General features: G+C 39.0%; 1 protein-coding gene and 1 non-coding gene across 8 annotated transcripts in view; both read left to right on the forward strand.

Annotated features, from left to right (window-relative positions):
- SPIRE1 (spire type actin nucleation factor 1) overlaps positions 1–16,200 on the forward strand; it is a 215,264-nt gene that overhangs the window by 126,201 nt on the left and 72,863 nt on the right. The window lies entirely within an intron of this gene.
- On the forward strand, positions 650–751 carry LOC112437819 (small nucleolar RNA U13). Its single transcript, XR_003026330.1, has one exon. It is a non-coding gene; the product is annotated as a small nucleolar RNA U13 (small nucleolar RNA).

Raw genomic sequence — 16,200 nt, forward strand, 5'->3', positions numbered from 1 at the left:
CTTAAATAGATCCATTGTGTATATATGAATAAGAGCTCTAAGCATCCTTCCTCTGCTCTAGCTAGGGTACTGCTTATAGTCTGTCTTTTTATGATAGGGCAATGAAAAGCTTTGCCTTTTTCTTTTTTTAATTTTATAAAATTGGATCAAGGAGGAAAGTTGTCAACAGAGTGGAAAAAAGGTGAACTCTATGTGAAGAATAAATAAGTTGTGTGTGTGTGTGTGTGTGTGTGTGTGTGTGTAATGGATTAGCTGTTCTCATTGAGCAGAACCAGAGGAAGTGGGATCTGATTAAAAGCTTCAAAGTGAGCATCCAAAGGCACATCCTCAACTAGGTTTTCTCGAATAGTAGAAAAGATTACTTTTTAAGGCTGTCGTTACCTTTCCCAGCTTGTTAAAACTGAGATTGCCTTCCCCAGAGCATTATTTTTAGGGTGTATATGTATGAACCTGGCTACTTTATAAAGCACAGTGCCTGGTTCATCATCTATTTATTTAGAAAGCAAATTTGTTAATAGAGGAAATTAAATGAGCTCTTAAAGTCCTTCCAACACTGGCATTCTTAGAAACTATTTCTGAGCTTAAATAGAACAATATTAGTATTTTTACTACTCTACTGCAGTGAGCATTTAAAAAATGTTTGCTCTTGATCCTTTTGCAGTTCCTAAGCATGATGATTGGATATTCACACTTGCGTGCGAGATGTTCCTTTTTCTAAACCTTGTTATGTCAGCACATTACTCATCTGATGTAAAAAAAAAATTTTTGCTCTTGATTAAAATTTTGCTTTGCAAGATATGCAAACACACTTTCAAAAAGAGGCTCAAACATTATTAAAGTTTATTTAAAGAAAAAGCTGACAGGTGGAGTAAAACTGCTGTGTGGCAGTGCCTGCAGAAACTGGCCAGGCTGACCGAGGTTGGGCCCTCACAACTGGTTGAAGCTCCAGCCACATCTCTCACCCTGTCACCACCCCAAGACTAGGACTTTATAGGCATTAGTTCCATCCTGTTTTCATATCTCCTTCTCCTCTGTTTCTACTCCGTTGATCTCCATCTCACCCTTTCCCAGTCTTCTCTGGAAACTGCGCTCCATTTTGAAAAGAGTCCCCTCAGGCTCTTCTGACAACACTTGTTCCCCTAAGGGTAGTGCTTTCTCTTGCTTTCCTCCTGCGGGAAGCTGATCTCTCCTCTACATCTCCCTGTTTCGATTGAGGTGGGTTTGCTAATATTCTGTCTCTCCTCTGCTGCCTGCCAGTAATCAGCCTTCATCCTTGTTGAAACACCCTTCTTCCTTTGAAGCTCCTGTCATCACTTCTCTCATCTTGAGTGATTTCCTAGACAAAGAAAGCACATAAATTGCCTATCAACACTAAGGTTTCAGGAATGTAAGTTTCTTTCACCTCTGCAATGTATAAGGTTTTCTTGAAATGATAGAACATTTTTATACTTGTTAGTTTATGTATGTAAATGATTTCAACCTTTTCTCAAAAATACTGTTTTCACACTAATAAATACTATTTGTTAATTTGATTTTTTTCGGAAGATCCCAAAATACTTAATATATTTTAAGAATCATTCTTTATACCTATGAGTTAGTGTGTACCAAGTGGAATTTTTGAAACAATAGACTCTGATTCAACGAAATTAAAAATTGAGTATCAACAATTTTTCAAACTACCTTATATCTGTGTATATGTGTGTGCATGAATGCATATAAATTGGGGTGGAAGCATAGTGTCAGAACATTTGAGCTCAGTTACTGATAATGTGTCTGATTTGATAGTCCAAAAGTACTTTAATTATACTAAATTTCTTATATGGCAAATTGGCAATTTATTAAAATATAAAATCTACCATCTATTTTCCAATGTTATACTTGTTCTGTAAAGTGTTAAGTTCATTTACTGAACCTGGCTACTTTATAAAGCACAGTACCTGGTTCATCATCTATTTATTTAGAAAGCAAATTTGTTTATATTCTAATCCCTTTCATGATGTGATGATTTTCTTCTTAAACAATCAATGAACTCCTTTAAGGTTATTCTTTGAATGATAAAGATTTGGGTAGGCCTGCTATTACTTTGTCTCTTAAGCAATGTGATATCCTTGAAAGTAAGTACACATTACTGTGTCTCCTAAGAAATTTGATATCCTTGTAAGTTAAGTATAGCTGGAGGCACTGTCTAAGCAATCCATCGAGTGCATCAGGTTGTATGAAAGAAGAGCCACCCTGCCCTGCTGCCAGTGACACCACCATATTCCAGAGCCATACTGCAGGGGTAGCTGGTGAGCCTGTGCTGTGCAGAGGGGGCAGTTTCAATTGTAAAATTTTTTATTGGAGAAAATGAAATTATATTAATGGTAGTATCCTTTAATCTATTGTGGTCCAGGTAATTTTTTGATCATCAGTCCCCAGTTTTGTTATTGTTAAATAAAATTATTTATCATTACCTAAAACTTTAACCCCTGCTACTTTACTGTCATATTCATACAGCTCCTTTATAAAATGCCTTCTCTTCCTTACTCCATTTGATCCTTGTAACAATCCTGTGACTCTTTGCAAATTAGTAAACTGAGGCTTAGAGAGATTAGAGATTCACATAGAAGTAAGTTCTCAGTGCTGCTGATAACAGCATTTTCATCCTCATCATACCCTTCAGTCCAGCAAAGGTGTTCCACTACATAGAAGTTATTGCTATTTTCCTCTAAGAGTGTCACATAAAATGCATTATTAGATGAAACTAAAGAGAGAGTTCTGAAGAAAATGGAGGTAGATACTTTGATGTAGGTTTCTGAGCAGTCTTGGAGAGAGAATATGTGAGTCAGAAAGACTAAGATTTGGCTTTGGAGAGAAGAGAGTTTATGAGAGAATGTGTGGGCATGCACATGCTGGTGTTAGGGGATGATGGTCCTGCATATGCACATAAATGGGATGGGGGGGTACCATGTAAAGTTGAGGTATGAAATAAGAGGGAGGCCAGGCACAGTGGCTCATGCCTGTAATCACAGCACTCTGGGAGCCCAAGGCAGGAGGATCACTTGAAGCCAGGAGTTCAAGACCAGCCTGGCCAACAAGGCAAGACCCTATCTATAAAATAAACAAATAAATAAAGAGGGAGATGTGAAATGAGAAAAGTTAGAGTATCATAGAAGTGTCAAAGACTGAGATAAAATAATTTTAAGACTAGAAAGTCAGTTGATTTTTTTCTGGTACGTTCCTAGCATGCTCTAGCCATCATTGCCTCCACGTTGAGAGTGTGCAGTATGCTCACCAAATTCTCCAGTAATACACAGTTTCATAGTGGGGGTATAATGATATTATAGTAGAAACTTGATGTATCATAGAAGTACACTGTTTTAAAAGAATTTTTTGAAAGCTTTCTTTAAAGCAAATAACTCATTTTTTTATTTATTTCATAATTTGAAATATTTATATTACCACTGACCTTTGTAAAAGCCCCTTTATTGGTGAATCATACCATTCATTATTCATGTAACTTCTTAAAATCAAATAGCATTTGCAAGATTTCTGTTTACTCATCTTTAAAAATGGGGAGGAAGGCCTGGCGCTCAGTGGCTCACTTCTGTAATCCCAGCACTTTGAGAGGCCGAGGCCAGGTGTTTTGAGACCAGCCTGAGAAGCATAGCAAGATCATAGAATCCTGGAATCCTAGCTGCTTGGGAGGCAGAGACAGGAAGATCTTTTGAGCCCGGGAGTTTAAGGCTGCAGTGAACTATGATCTCACCACTGTGCTCCATCCAGCCTTGGTAATAGAGTGAGACCCTGTCTCTAAAAACATAAAAATCGGGGAGGAGGCAAGACATGTTAAGCTTCCGTCTAGTCTTAAAATTTTATGCAGAAAATAAAATTTGCGTGACTAAATTTTTTGTTCTGTTTATTCAACAAGCTTTTCCTCATTTTTGTTATTAGTCTTATGTTGTAGGCAAAGTGTATATAGATAAGTGAGTGCATTCCTGGTAGAATTTTCTATGAAATTATTGTATACTATTTTATTTTATATCTTAAATTTAAGATAGATTTTACAGAAAAGCAGTTCAATGCTGTAGATAAATTAATCAAAATTGAGGATGCTGTAGGCCTTTTAAAAACACAGATTTAACTTTTTAAAATTGGTAAGCTAGCTGTAACATTCAATACTGACATTACTACTATATTGATGTCAGTATAGGCTAAAAATAAAATTATTTTCACAATCTACTGGTAGAAAATCCTTGTACAGAATAAATTCGTAATACAGTAACATTAGTCATCAGTGAATGAACAGTGAAAATAATTGTGCATTGTATAGCATGTGTTAATGATATTGCAGCAAGAACTTTATAAGGCATGTAAAATAGGTTTTTAATGTCCTAATCTCTGTTCTCTAGATTATGTACTCAAAGTGATGAAAATTTTCTCTTCCTCTTGCACTTTCTTGTGTCATTCATACACATAAACATCACCCAAACTAAGGTAGAATATTTCAAACATTTTGATCTTTGAGAGATAAGATGTCTAATACAGTTAACTCATCTTGGATTTCTTCAGCAGTAGGCTCTACAGGTGTGGGTTGTCATTTCTGATTATCTGATTATAATGATCTTTGCACTCTTCTCAAGTGTGGCTGTACCTGCGGTGCTTAGTTTCTTGACATATTAAACGCTTCTTATAAGTGTTGTCTTCCTTGACCCTTTCAAGTATGATTTTTTCACTCACACCCTTCATACCTCAGCTGAAAGGACATCTCCTCAGGCCACCCCAGACACCTTTATATATTCAGCACATACTGCCTTTTTTTTTTTTTTTGAGACGGAGTCTTGCTCTGTCGCCTAAGCTGGAGTGCAGTGGCGCAATATCAGCTCACTGCAAGTTCCACCTCCCGGGTTCACACCATTCTCCTGCTTCAGCCTCCAGAGTAGCTGGGACTACAGGCGCCCGCCACCATGTCCGGCTAATTTTTTGTATTTTTAGTAGAGACGGGGTTTCACCATGTTAGCCAGGATGGTCTCGATCTCCTGACCTCGTGGTCCGCCCGCCTCGGCCTCCCAAAGTGCTGGGATTACAGGCGTGAGCCACTGTGCCCAGCCTGCTGTTTTCATTTTAATCGCGTTGCCCTATTATCTCCTTTTTAGCAGCCATCATGGTCTGTAGTTGTTTTGTTGGTCTCTTTTCTTATTCATTGATGTCTGCCACTAGAATATAATCTCACTGAGGGCAGAGACCTTTTCTCTCTAATTCACTGTTATATCCCAGTGTAATGGGGACTCCGTAGATATTTGATCATTGTTAAATGAATTAAAGAATCTGTGGTTTAGCTATTGTAGGTCTGGTTTCTCACCATCTGTCTTGCATCTTGGTCCCCTGATGCTCTTCAGTTATCTCCAAAATGCAGAGCCTCCCTCGTGTTCTCACTGTGTCTACCTTACCTTGCCTCACGCATTGGTTTGACATCTCTTGCCTGGACCATGACAAACCCTCTAATGTTACTTCCCTTTTCATGACTTCTTGATACTTGTAGGTGGAAAGTGTAAACCCCTTAGCATGACAGGGCAGCTGTTCACAATCTGACCCAGTTCTGACCTCTCCAGGCTCTTCATTCACCATTCATTCCTGCCCTATATGTACTGGTGTTGCCTACACTTCCTTCATTCTTGAATGTCCAGGGCCTCTGCACCTACCTGAAATGTCCCTTTCCCCTCTTCGCTACCTAGAAAATGCCTGCTTCTCCTTAAGACCTAACTCAAATGTCTATCTACTATTCTGAAATGCTTTTTCCAATCGAAGTCATTCTTTCTTCTCTATGTTCATTCAATGAGCACTCCACTCTGGCATCTTTCTGTCACTTACAACAGTGACACTGTGTTGTAATTACTGTATACTTTTATCTCCCACTAGACTGTGAACTTCTTAAGGGCAAGGACCATGTTTGTACTGTCAGTCCTGTCATAGATTTAGGGACCCAAGACAGTATCTCTTGTAGACTTTTTAGGTATGTCTCCTTTGCTGCCTCCTCAGCTTAGGGTAACACTGGGGCCTCCATCAATGAGATTAAGTTTCTTTAACCTAATAAATATTAGAGTTGGAGTCTTCTAAGCCTTTAACTTTTTTTTTTTTTGGGGATAGAGTCTTGCTCTGTCACCCAGGTTGGAGTGCAGTGGCGCAATCTGCAAGCTCCACCTCCCAGGTTCACGCCATTCTCCTGCCTCAGCCTCTCTAGTAGCTGGGACTACAGGCACCCGCCACCACGCCTGGCTAATTTTTTGTATTTTTAGTAGAGACGGGGTTTCACCGTGTTAGCCAGGATGGTCTCCATCTCCTGACCTCGTGATCCACCCACCTCGGCCTCCCAAAGTGCTGGGATTACAGGCGTGAGCCACTGCACCTGGCCAACATATTTTTATTCAAGAAGAAACAGAGGAGAATAGAATCAACCTTAAGATGCCGATTATGGAGTTATCAGGAGCCAGGAGCAGCACAGGAATGGTGCACAGCTGATGCACACCTGGGGCTCCTGGACACACAGCTGCCTCTTCATATTCATTCTGCTCTCCAGAAGTGGGAACCTGAGGGCTGGGGGTTGAAATTGAATGCTGCTTTATTTTCATTAATTTTTAAAATATTTCTAATATAATTTATGTACTTGGGGGAAGAAAGATCCAAAGCCTTCTGCAGCAGCTCTAAGCCCAGACAACCTACATCATGTTCACCGAAAGGCCTATCCTTATATATAAACCCTGGGTATCCCATCCTTTGTTTATGTTAGTACTTTAATCCTTGTGATGTTCTTGTGAGTTTGGTAGTATTACCCTTCACCGCCTGACTCGTGTAGATAGAAAAACTGAAGCACGGTTCAACAAACCTTAATAAAGTAGCTGCCTGTGATGATAAAAGGACTTAAAATTAGACCTAATTTTTAACTTTGTACAAATGATAGACAATAAAAGTTGATCTTGAGGTAGGTCAGGATGTGAGTGCGGTGTCTACAAACCTTAATACAGAAGAAACAGTGGAGGAGCTTGGGATTTTGATGAAGACTTGACAGAACATAATATCCATATGGAGACATCACAAAGCCTAGTGGATGGAGAGATGCTGGCTGTCAGAGGAACTAGGATCAGTTGGGAGAATCATTTTATTCATGCAAGTTATTTAAAATGTCTTCTGTGGCCAGGCGCAGTAGCTCACGCCTGTAATCCCAGCACTTTGGGAGGGTGAGGCGGGTGGATCACGATGTCAAGAGATTGAGACCATCCTGGCCAACATGGTGAAACCCCATCTCTACTAAAAATACAAAAATTAGCCAGGCGTGGTGGCATGTGCTTGTAATCCCAGCTACTCGGGAAGCTGAGGCAGGAGAATTGCTTGGACTCAGGAGACAGAGGTTGCAGTGAGCCAAGATCATGCCACTGCACTCCAGCCTGGCGACAGTGAGTGAGACTCCTCTCAAAAAAAAAATTAAATTAAAAAAAATAAAATGTCTTCCATATGATGGGTGCTACTATGATTAATACTGCTAACGTTTATTCCATACTTACTCTGTGCTAAATGCTGTTCTGAGTTTATGTGCATTAATATTCATTGAGTCCTCACAGAAGCCATGTTTTAAGTGCTACTCTTACTGCCTTTCTCACTGTCGGTACGATGGTGAATGAGACGAACGTGATCTCTGCCTTCGCAGAACTCAAGAGAGTAAGGAGGACAGTGTAGGAGCATGTCATCCAGCACCGTGTTAGAAGGGCCGTGGCCAGTGGGTGCAGGGTGCTGTGGAAACCACCAAGGGGACCATGCACAGCTTCCCAGAAGTAACTTCGAAGCTGAGACCCAAATGCTGAGGCAAAATAGTGGATGGAAAATGTGTTCCAGGCATAGTAAACAGCACACATGAAGGCCAGGAGATGAGAGCAAGCAAGGTAGAAGGGCAGAGGGAGAAGTGGCTTCTCAAACACTGGGACCACTGTCTCAGAGGGTACTATGCAGGGATACTATACAAGCATCTGACGGGAAGATGCACCAGAAGAGTCTATAGTTTTGTGACTACCCATGCTCTGAATGGCTTTCTCCAGGCATCAGATACATCTGTGTGTGTGTGTGTGTGTGTGTGTGTATCTTCAGTATTCTGACCCTAGACTGCTGTACTGCTTTCATCCCTTGTTTAGCATGTATTACTGGAAACCTCTGTGTTCCAGGTAGTGAGTTTCTGAGCATATGATGATCTCTAAGCCTCATTGCTCAGGGAGCTCTGTAACACCCCTAATGAGCAAGGCATCATGGCAAAGAAAATGAACTGCATCCTAGGGAAGATCTTTACGATGCTAGGAATGAGTAGATGGAGTTATAACATACTAAAAGCTAGTCTTTAGTTCTTCAGGTTTCAAGAAATAGAACTCCTTTGTTTTAAAGATAGTTTTTGCTTTAAAACAGAAATCTTGGTAAATCTGTGGCTACTGGGGGGCTTTTTAATCCAGATGAAGCTGGTGTGAGCGAGGAAGCAGGTTCCCGTGTGTATAGTCACGAAGTTCTATACACATGGGATCTGATTTTAATTACTAATGAGGTTCATTTATTGTTTCCTTCCCACTCCAATCCCCCATAAATGCTTGATGTGAAACTTTTTTTTTCTAAAAGCAGCGAGAGAAAAGAATTTCAGGGGTATAATTTTCTTAAACAGATGAAATGACAACAGTGTTGAATTAAATATTGATATTTTTAAAAATGTATAACACAAGCAGGTTTGTTTTTTCTATATTAATGTATTATATATTTTAACTCCCATTTCTACCTAACTAGCATCACGATAAACAATTTTTATCCTTATTTTTAAAATTTTAATAATAGCCTTTGTTATTATTTTTATTTTTATTTTTATTTTTATTTTTTTTTTGAGACGGAGTCTCACTCTGTCGCCCAGGCTGGAGTACGGTGGCATGATCTCAGCTCACTGCAAGCTCCGCCTCCCGGGTTCACGCCATTCTCCTGCCTCAGCCTCCTGAGTAGCTGGGACTATAGGCGCCCGCCACCACGCCCGGCTAATTTTTTTGTATTTTTAGTAGAGACGGGGTTTCACCGTGTTAGCCAGGATGGTTTCGATCTCCTGACCTCATGATCCGCCTGCCTTGGCCTCCCAAAGTGCTGGGATTACAGGCGTGAGCCACCGTGCCTGGCCACTTTTTTTTTTCCTTCGTAGAGAGACACGGTCTCACTCTGCTGCCCAGGCTGGAGTGTAGTGGGGTTGTCATAGCTCTTTAGCTCCTGGGCTCAAGTGTTCCTCCTGCCTTAGCATCCCAAGTAGCTAGGACTACAGGTGTTCACCACCATGGTTGGCTGATTTTTTTATTTTTATTTTTGTGGAGATGGGGTCTTGCTATGCTGCCCAGGTTGGTCTGAAACTCCTGGCCTCAAGTGATCCTGCCACCTTACCTTCCCAACGCACTCAGATTACATGCATGAGCCACTGTGCCTTGCCTGTTATTACTTTAATGTGTAATTCTGCACAATTCACCAGGCATGGTGTCTCATGCCTTATAATCCCGGCATTTTACTGTGAAAAACTTAAATGTTAAATTATTCATCTTTGCCTTCCAATCTGTTATACTGAAGAAGTAAATTGACTTCTTTGATCTTCATTTCCCAGAATATTTCTAAAGTTTTCCTAGAGAGAAGAAAACATTTTTCCCCCCATCAGTATAAATAGCTATGCCGTTTAAAAGTAGTATTTTGACAATTTGTGATTTTCTAAATGTTTAAAGGATTCTCACTTACATGGGATTTTGGTTTAAACCTCATCGGCCAAATTCTTCTGAATGGTTAAATCTTACCCCAAATTTAATGAAATCCTAGGATGGGAGGATGAGTTATAGATGCCCAGATTAGAGCCAGTTTATCTTTAGCTGCTAATATTTGACCAGACATTACAATTATGGGGTAAAACAATGAATTGGAAATAAGCATGGCTTATGAATTTTTCAAAGTATTATATGAGTATATTTTACACAATATAATCCAATACATATAGAGAAACTTTGTTAAGTGATTTATAGGCATACCTCAGAGATATTGCGGGTTGGGTTCCAAACCACTGCAATGAAACAAATATTGCAATAAAGCAAGTCATACAAATTTTTTTGTTTCCTAATGCATACAAAATTAATTATCTTTATGTATATTATAGTCTATTAAATGTGCAATAGCATTACATCAAAAAAATACATACTTTAATTAAAAAATACTTTTTTCCTAGGAGTTTGAGACTAGAGTGGGCAATGTAGTGAGATCCTGTCTCTGCAAAAAATAGTTTTTAAAAAAATTAACCTGGCATGGTGGCTCATGCCTGTAGACCCAGCTACTCAGGAGGCTGAGGTAGGAGGATTGCTTGAGCCTGGGAGGTCAAGGCTGCCATGAGGTGTGATTACACCATTTTGCACTCCATCCTGGGCAACTGAGTGAGACTATGTCTCAAAAAAAATAAGAATAAAAATACTTTATTGCTACAAAATGCTAGTGATCCTCTGAGCCATCAGTGCGTTGTAATCTTTTTGCTGGTGAAGTGTCTTGATCTGACATTAATGGCTGCTGACTGATCAAGGTGGTGGCTGCTAAAGGTTAGGGTGGCTTTGGCCCTTTCTGAAAAATCAGAATACATTGTAGCATACAGTGCTGTTTGATAGCACATTACCCACAGTAGAACTTCTTTCAAAATTGGAGTCAATCTTCTCAAACCCTCCTGCTGCTTTATCAACTAGATTTATATAATTTTTGAAATCTTTTGTTGTCATGTCAATAATGTGCACAGCATCATCACCAGGAGTCGATTCCATGTCAGTAAACTACTTTCCTTGCTCATCCATAAGAAACAACTCCTCATTAGTTCAAGTTTTCTCATGAGATTGCAGTAATTCAGGCACATCTTCAGGCTCCACTTCTTATTCTGTTGACCGTTTCCACCACATCAGCAGTTATTTCCTCCACTGAAGTCTTGATCCCCTCAAAGTCATCCATGAGGGTTGGAATCAACTTCTTTCAAACTCCTGTTGATGTTGCATTTTGACCTCCTTTCATGAATCACCAGTGTTCTTAATGGCATCTAGAATGATGAATCCTTTCCAGAAGGTTTTCAATGTGCTTTGCCCAAACCCATCAGAGGAATCACTGTCTATGACAGTTATAGCCTTACAAAATGTAGTTCTTAAATATGACTTGCAAGTAAAAATTATTCCTTGGTCCATGGGGCTGTACAATAGATGTTGTGTTAGCAGGCATGAAAACAACATTAATCTTGTATATTTCCATCGAGCTTTTGGGTGACCAAATGCATTGTCAATGAGTGGTAATATTTTGAAAGGAATCTTTTTTGCTGTAAACAGATGTGCCGCCATCCAGTCTTTGTTGTTCCATTTATAGAGCACAGACAGAGTAGAGTTAACATAATTCTTAAGGGCCCTAAGATTTTCAGAATGGTAAATTAGCATTGACTTCAACTTCATCACCCACATTAGCCCCTAACAAGAGAGTCACCCTGTCCTTTGAAGCTTTGAAGCCAAGCACTGATTTCTCTCTAGCTATGAAAGTCCCAGATGGTATCTTCTTCCAATATTAAATTGTTTCATCTACATTGAAAATATGTTGTTTAATGTAGCTACCTTCATCAGTTAGCTACATCTTCTTGATAATTTACTGCAGCTTCTACATTCAGCACTTGCTGCTTCACCTTGCACTTTTATCGAGCGATGACTTTTTTTCTTAAACCTAATGAACCTATCTCTGTTAGCTTCAAACTTTCCTCCTGCAGCTTCTTCACCTTTTTCAGCCTTCATAGAATTGAAGAGTTTGAGCCCTGCTTAGGATTAGGTTTTGGTTTAAGGGAATGTTGTGATTGGTTTGATCTTCTATCCAGACCACTAAAACTTTATATCAGGAATTAAGGCTGTTGTGCCTTCTTATCATTCATGTTCACTGGAGTAGCACTTTTAATTTCCTTTAAGAGCTTGTCCTTTGCATTCACAACTTGGCTGTTTGGTGCAAGGAGCCTAGCTTTCAGCCCATCTTTGCTTTTGACATCGTTCCTCACCAAACTTAATCATTTCTCGCTTTTGATTTAAAGTGAGAGACTTATGACTCTTCCTTTCACTTGAACACATAAAGGCCATTGTGGGGTTATTAATTGGCCTAATTAAATTATCATTGTGTCTCACGGAATAGGGAGGCCCCAGGAGAGGGAGAGAGATGGGGGAATGGCTAGTGAGCAGAGCAGTCAGAACACACGCATTTATCAGTTAGGTTTGTTGTCTTATATGGACACTGTCATGAGCACCCCAAAGCAATGACAATAGTAACATCAAAGATCACTCTTCACAGATCTCCATAACAGATTTAATTAAAAAAAAATGAAATATTGTGAGAATTACCAAAATGTGACAGAAAGATACAAAGTGAGCACATACTCTAGGAAAAATGGCACCAATAGATTTGCCGAACTCAGGGTTGCTGCAAACCTTCAATTTGTAAAAACACAATATCTGGCCAGGCATGGGGTGGCTCACATCTGTAATCCCAGCACTTTGGGAGGCTGAGGCGGGCAGATCACTTGAGGTCGGGAGTTCGAGACCAGCCTAGCCGACATGATGAAACCCCATCTCTACTAATACTACAAAAATTAGCCAGGTGTGGTGGTGCACGCCTATAATCCCAGCTACTCGGGAGGCTGAGGCACGAGGATCCCTTGAACCTGGGAGGCAGAGGTTGCAGTGAGCCGAGATCACGTGCCACTGCACCCCACCCAGGCGACAGAGCAAAACTGTGTCCAAAAAAAAAAAACAAAAAGCATCTGCTATGTACAACAAAGCGAAAGGCAGTAAAATGAGGTATGCCTGTACATATATTATTTCAGTTAGCCCTATGCAAGAAATCATAACTTGATGAAATTATTGAGCTCGGTTTATCTTAAATAAAACTAAAAAATATTTTACCTAAAATGAAAAACTATATTCATGTATATAAAGTATCTTCTTTTGCTGGGGGAAAAACAGTGTTTTCTAAAATGACTAGGCTGTTATGAAATGGTTTTGTCTGTTTTTAAAATCTTATAGCCACATTTTATAGTCTGTAAATTGGTTGAAAAATCAAATGTAAGTATTTTCCACCCCCCAGTCTCTTATCAAGCCAGTAGCCAAATCCGCCAGTGTCATAGGGCCAATTGCATGTTAACTAACTCACACTGGGACACCTGTTTGTGACATGACTTCAGCTTATTTTCTGCTTGAATAGCCTTGCAAAGAAAAAGCCCCAAGACGTCTGTCTCATTCACAGATTGAAGGGTATTTTAATCAGCTTTCTCATATTCCTTGCCTATTCCTCACCTCATGCCAACACCTCCAATAATAAAATTCTGGCATTTAAGTTGGCTGGAAGTTTCTTTCTAGACCTAAAATAGGTTTATATCCCCCCAAGTGGTGAACATACCACTTTTTGACAGAAAATCCACCACCAGATGTCTTTTTGTAAGTGTGCCATGTGTTCGTTTTAATGAGATCATTCATCATTTGTAATGTTTAGGGTCCTTGCTGCTGTCTGTCTTTTTTCTGTTTGATTTGTTATTTTTGTTTTGAGTGTTGGTAACATGCCGAGCACTGGTGTCTCATCAGTGAGGAGTAAATCTCTCTCTGACCTCCTGTCATTGCTTTTAGCGCTGCTCTCCCTGTTAAAATGTTTCACAAGAATATTTTACTGAAAGCTCGTGGAAGAACTCCGCCACCTTTCAGATCCTGCAGCTTTTAAAACTTAATTTATTTTTAACAAAAAATTTCACATGGTTCAAAACCCAGGAGTTGTAAAAATATTACATTAAATTGTACCCTTCTATTTTTGTCTACTACCCACACTCTCCCTATATACGGGCAACAAATATTATTAATTTCTTTTTTATCTTTGCAGAGAGATTTTATGTATAACTAACAAGTGCATATCAGTATTTTCTTCCTTTTTTCACTTTTAAACTTTCCTTTTTTATTTAATTATATGTCTTAGAGATCATTTCATATCAGTAAATAGCTTTCACATCTGTAGGCCTTTATAATCTATTTTGTGGGTATGCTGTGATGAGTTTAACTAGTCCTATATTGACAGCTACTAAGTAATTTCCATTCTTTTTCTATTACAAACAGTGGTGTCATGGATAATTTTTAACCTATTTTTCTTGAGTGTGAACGTAAGTGTAAGGTAGATTCCTAGAAGTAGACTTGCTGGGTCAAAGGAAATGTGCATTTATAATTTTTATAAAATATTACACTATTGTCCTTCCTAGAGGTTTAGTAGTTGATACTGTCCTTAGCAATGTGTGAGGCTGTCTATTCTCCTACATCTTGACAATGTGTTTTCACAGTGATAAGTGAAAATTAGTATCTTAACAATTTTAATTTGCATTTGTCTTATTGTAAATGAGATCAGATATCTTTTCATGTACTTAAGAATCATTTGTCAATTGCCTGTTCATTTCCTTTGTTCATTTTTCTAATGAGCCATTGGTCTTATTAATTTGTCTTTATTTATTAGGAAAATAACTTTGTGATATAATTTGTAATATTGTCTGTGATATTTTAATGGTCATTTTTATCATCATCACTGCATTTCTATAGGTGTGAAGAGCTGATGAGTATAAAAACAGAAAAGGTGAATGTGTATTAGCAGATAATGTCAGTCCAGCTATGTAGAGCAGAGTCAGTCCAGCTATGTAGAGCAGAGTCAGTCCAGCTGTATAGAGCAGAGACATTTGTTAGAGAGAGAGAGAGTGTTTGCGTGTGTGTGTGTGTGCGTGCGTGTGTGCACATATGTGTGTATAGGTACAAAAAATACTGGAAGAATAGAGGAATTCTAGGAATTCCTTTCCTAGAACCTAGAAATGAATTGCTTTCATTTTTATGACTTTATCTATAGTTTTTCTAATTTCTGTAGTGAACCATATAAATTTGAATTAAGTAGTACAGAATATCAATTTATAGTTTATCTTAACATTTTACATTTTTTATTCAATAAAATGCTCTTGACTTTTTTCATAATTGCTATAGTTGTTATTTGGCCACCATCCACCCCTCAGGGAGGAGAAGCGTGTTATATCTTTAAGAATGCACCATAAAGTTTGACACAAATATAAATCATATTCTTTAGTACTTATCCATTAACTCTGCATGGGAGACTTCCAGTTATCAGAACAACTGCTATAACTTTTTACTGGGTTTTTGTACCCTAATTTCTGAAATATTAATTTGGGACTAGTCAATATGATAAAATCTTCTTTCCCTCTTTTCAGATAAAATATATTTGAATTAAAAAGTCATAGCTCATAATCTGTGTGGCTGATATTCATTTTTTAATTTATTATAGACAATATTGTGAAATAATGTCAGTCATGAAATGTATTTAATACTCTTTATGTAAGTAATTTCTTTGTTTTTTTTTGTTTTGTTTTTGTTTTTGTTTTTGTTTTGAGACAGGGCCTGGCTCTGTCACCTATGCTGGGGTAATCTCATGCAGTGATGCAATCTCAGCTCACTGCAACCTCTGCCTCCCGGCCTCAAGCAATCCTCCTACCTCAGCCTCCCGAGTAGTTGGGACTACAGGCATGAGACACTGTGCCTGGCAGTAATTTGTTGCTTTTTTCTTTTCTTTTTTTTTTTTTTTGTGTGAGACAGGGTCTTGCTCTTTTGCCCAGACTGGAATGCAGTGATGCAATCACAGCTCACTGCACTTCCAACACCCAGGTTCAGGCAGTCCTTCTGCTTCAGCCTCCCAAAGTGCTGGGATTAAAGTTGTGAGCCATCATACTTGGCCTACATTAGCATATTTTAACTGAGTTATTAAAAATGTTGCCCAGTGTGGTTGCTCACGCCTATAATCCCAGCACTTTGGGACTCCAAGACTGGCAGACCACTGAGCCCAGGAGTTCAAGATCAGCCCGGCCAACATGGCAAAACCCTGTCTCTACTAAAAGTACAAAAATTAGCCAGGTGTGGTAGTACATGCCTGTAGTCCCTGCTGCTCAGGAGGCTGAGGTGAAAGGATTGCTTGAGCCCAGGAAGTTGAGGCTGCGGTGAGCCATGATCACATCACTGCTCCAGCCTGGTCAACAGAGTGAGACTCGGTCTCAACAATTAATTAAAAGTTTGTTCAAGGAATTTTTGAAATATATTCCTTATTATAATACATTTA

Source organism: Pan paniscus, chromosome 17, assembly GCF_029289425.2.
Source record: "Pan paniscus chromosome 17, NHGRI_mPanPan1-v2.0_pri, whole genome shotgun sequence".
NCBI lineage: Eukaryota > Metazoa > Chordata > Mammalia > Primates > Hominidae > Pan > Pan paniscus.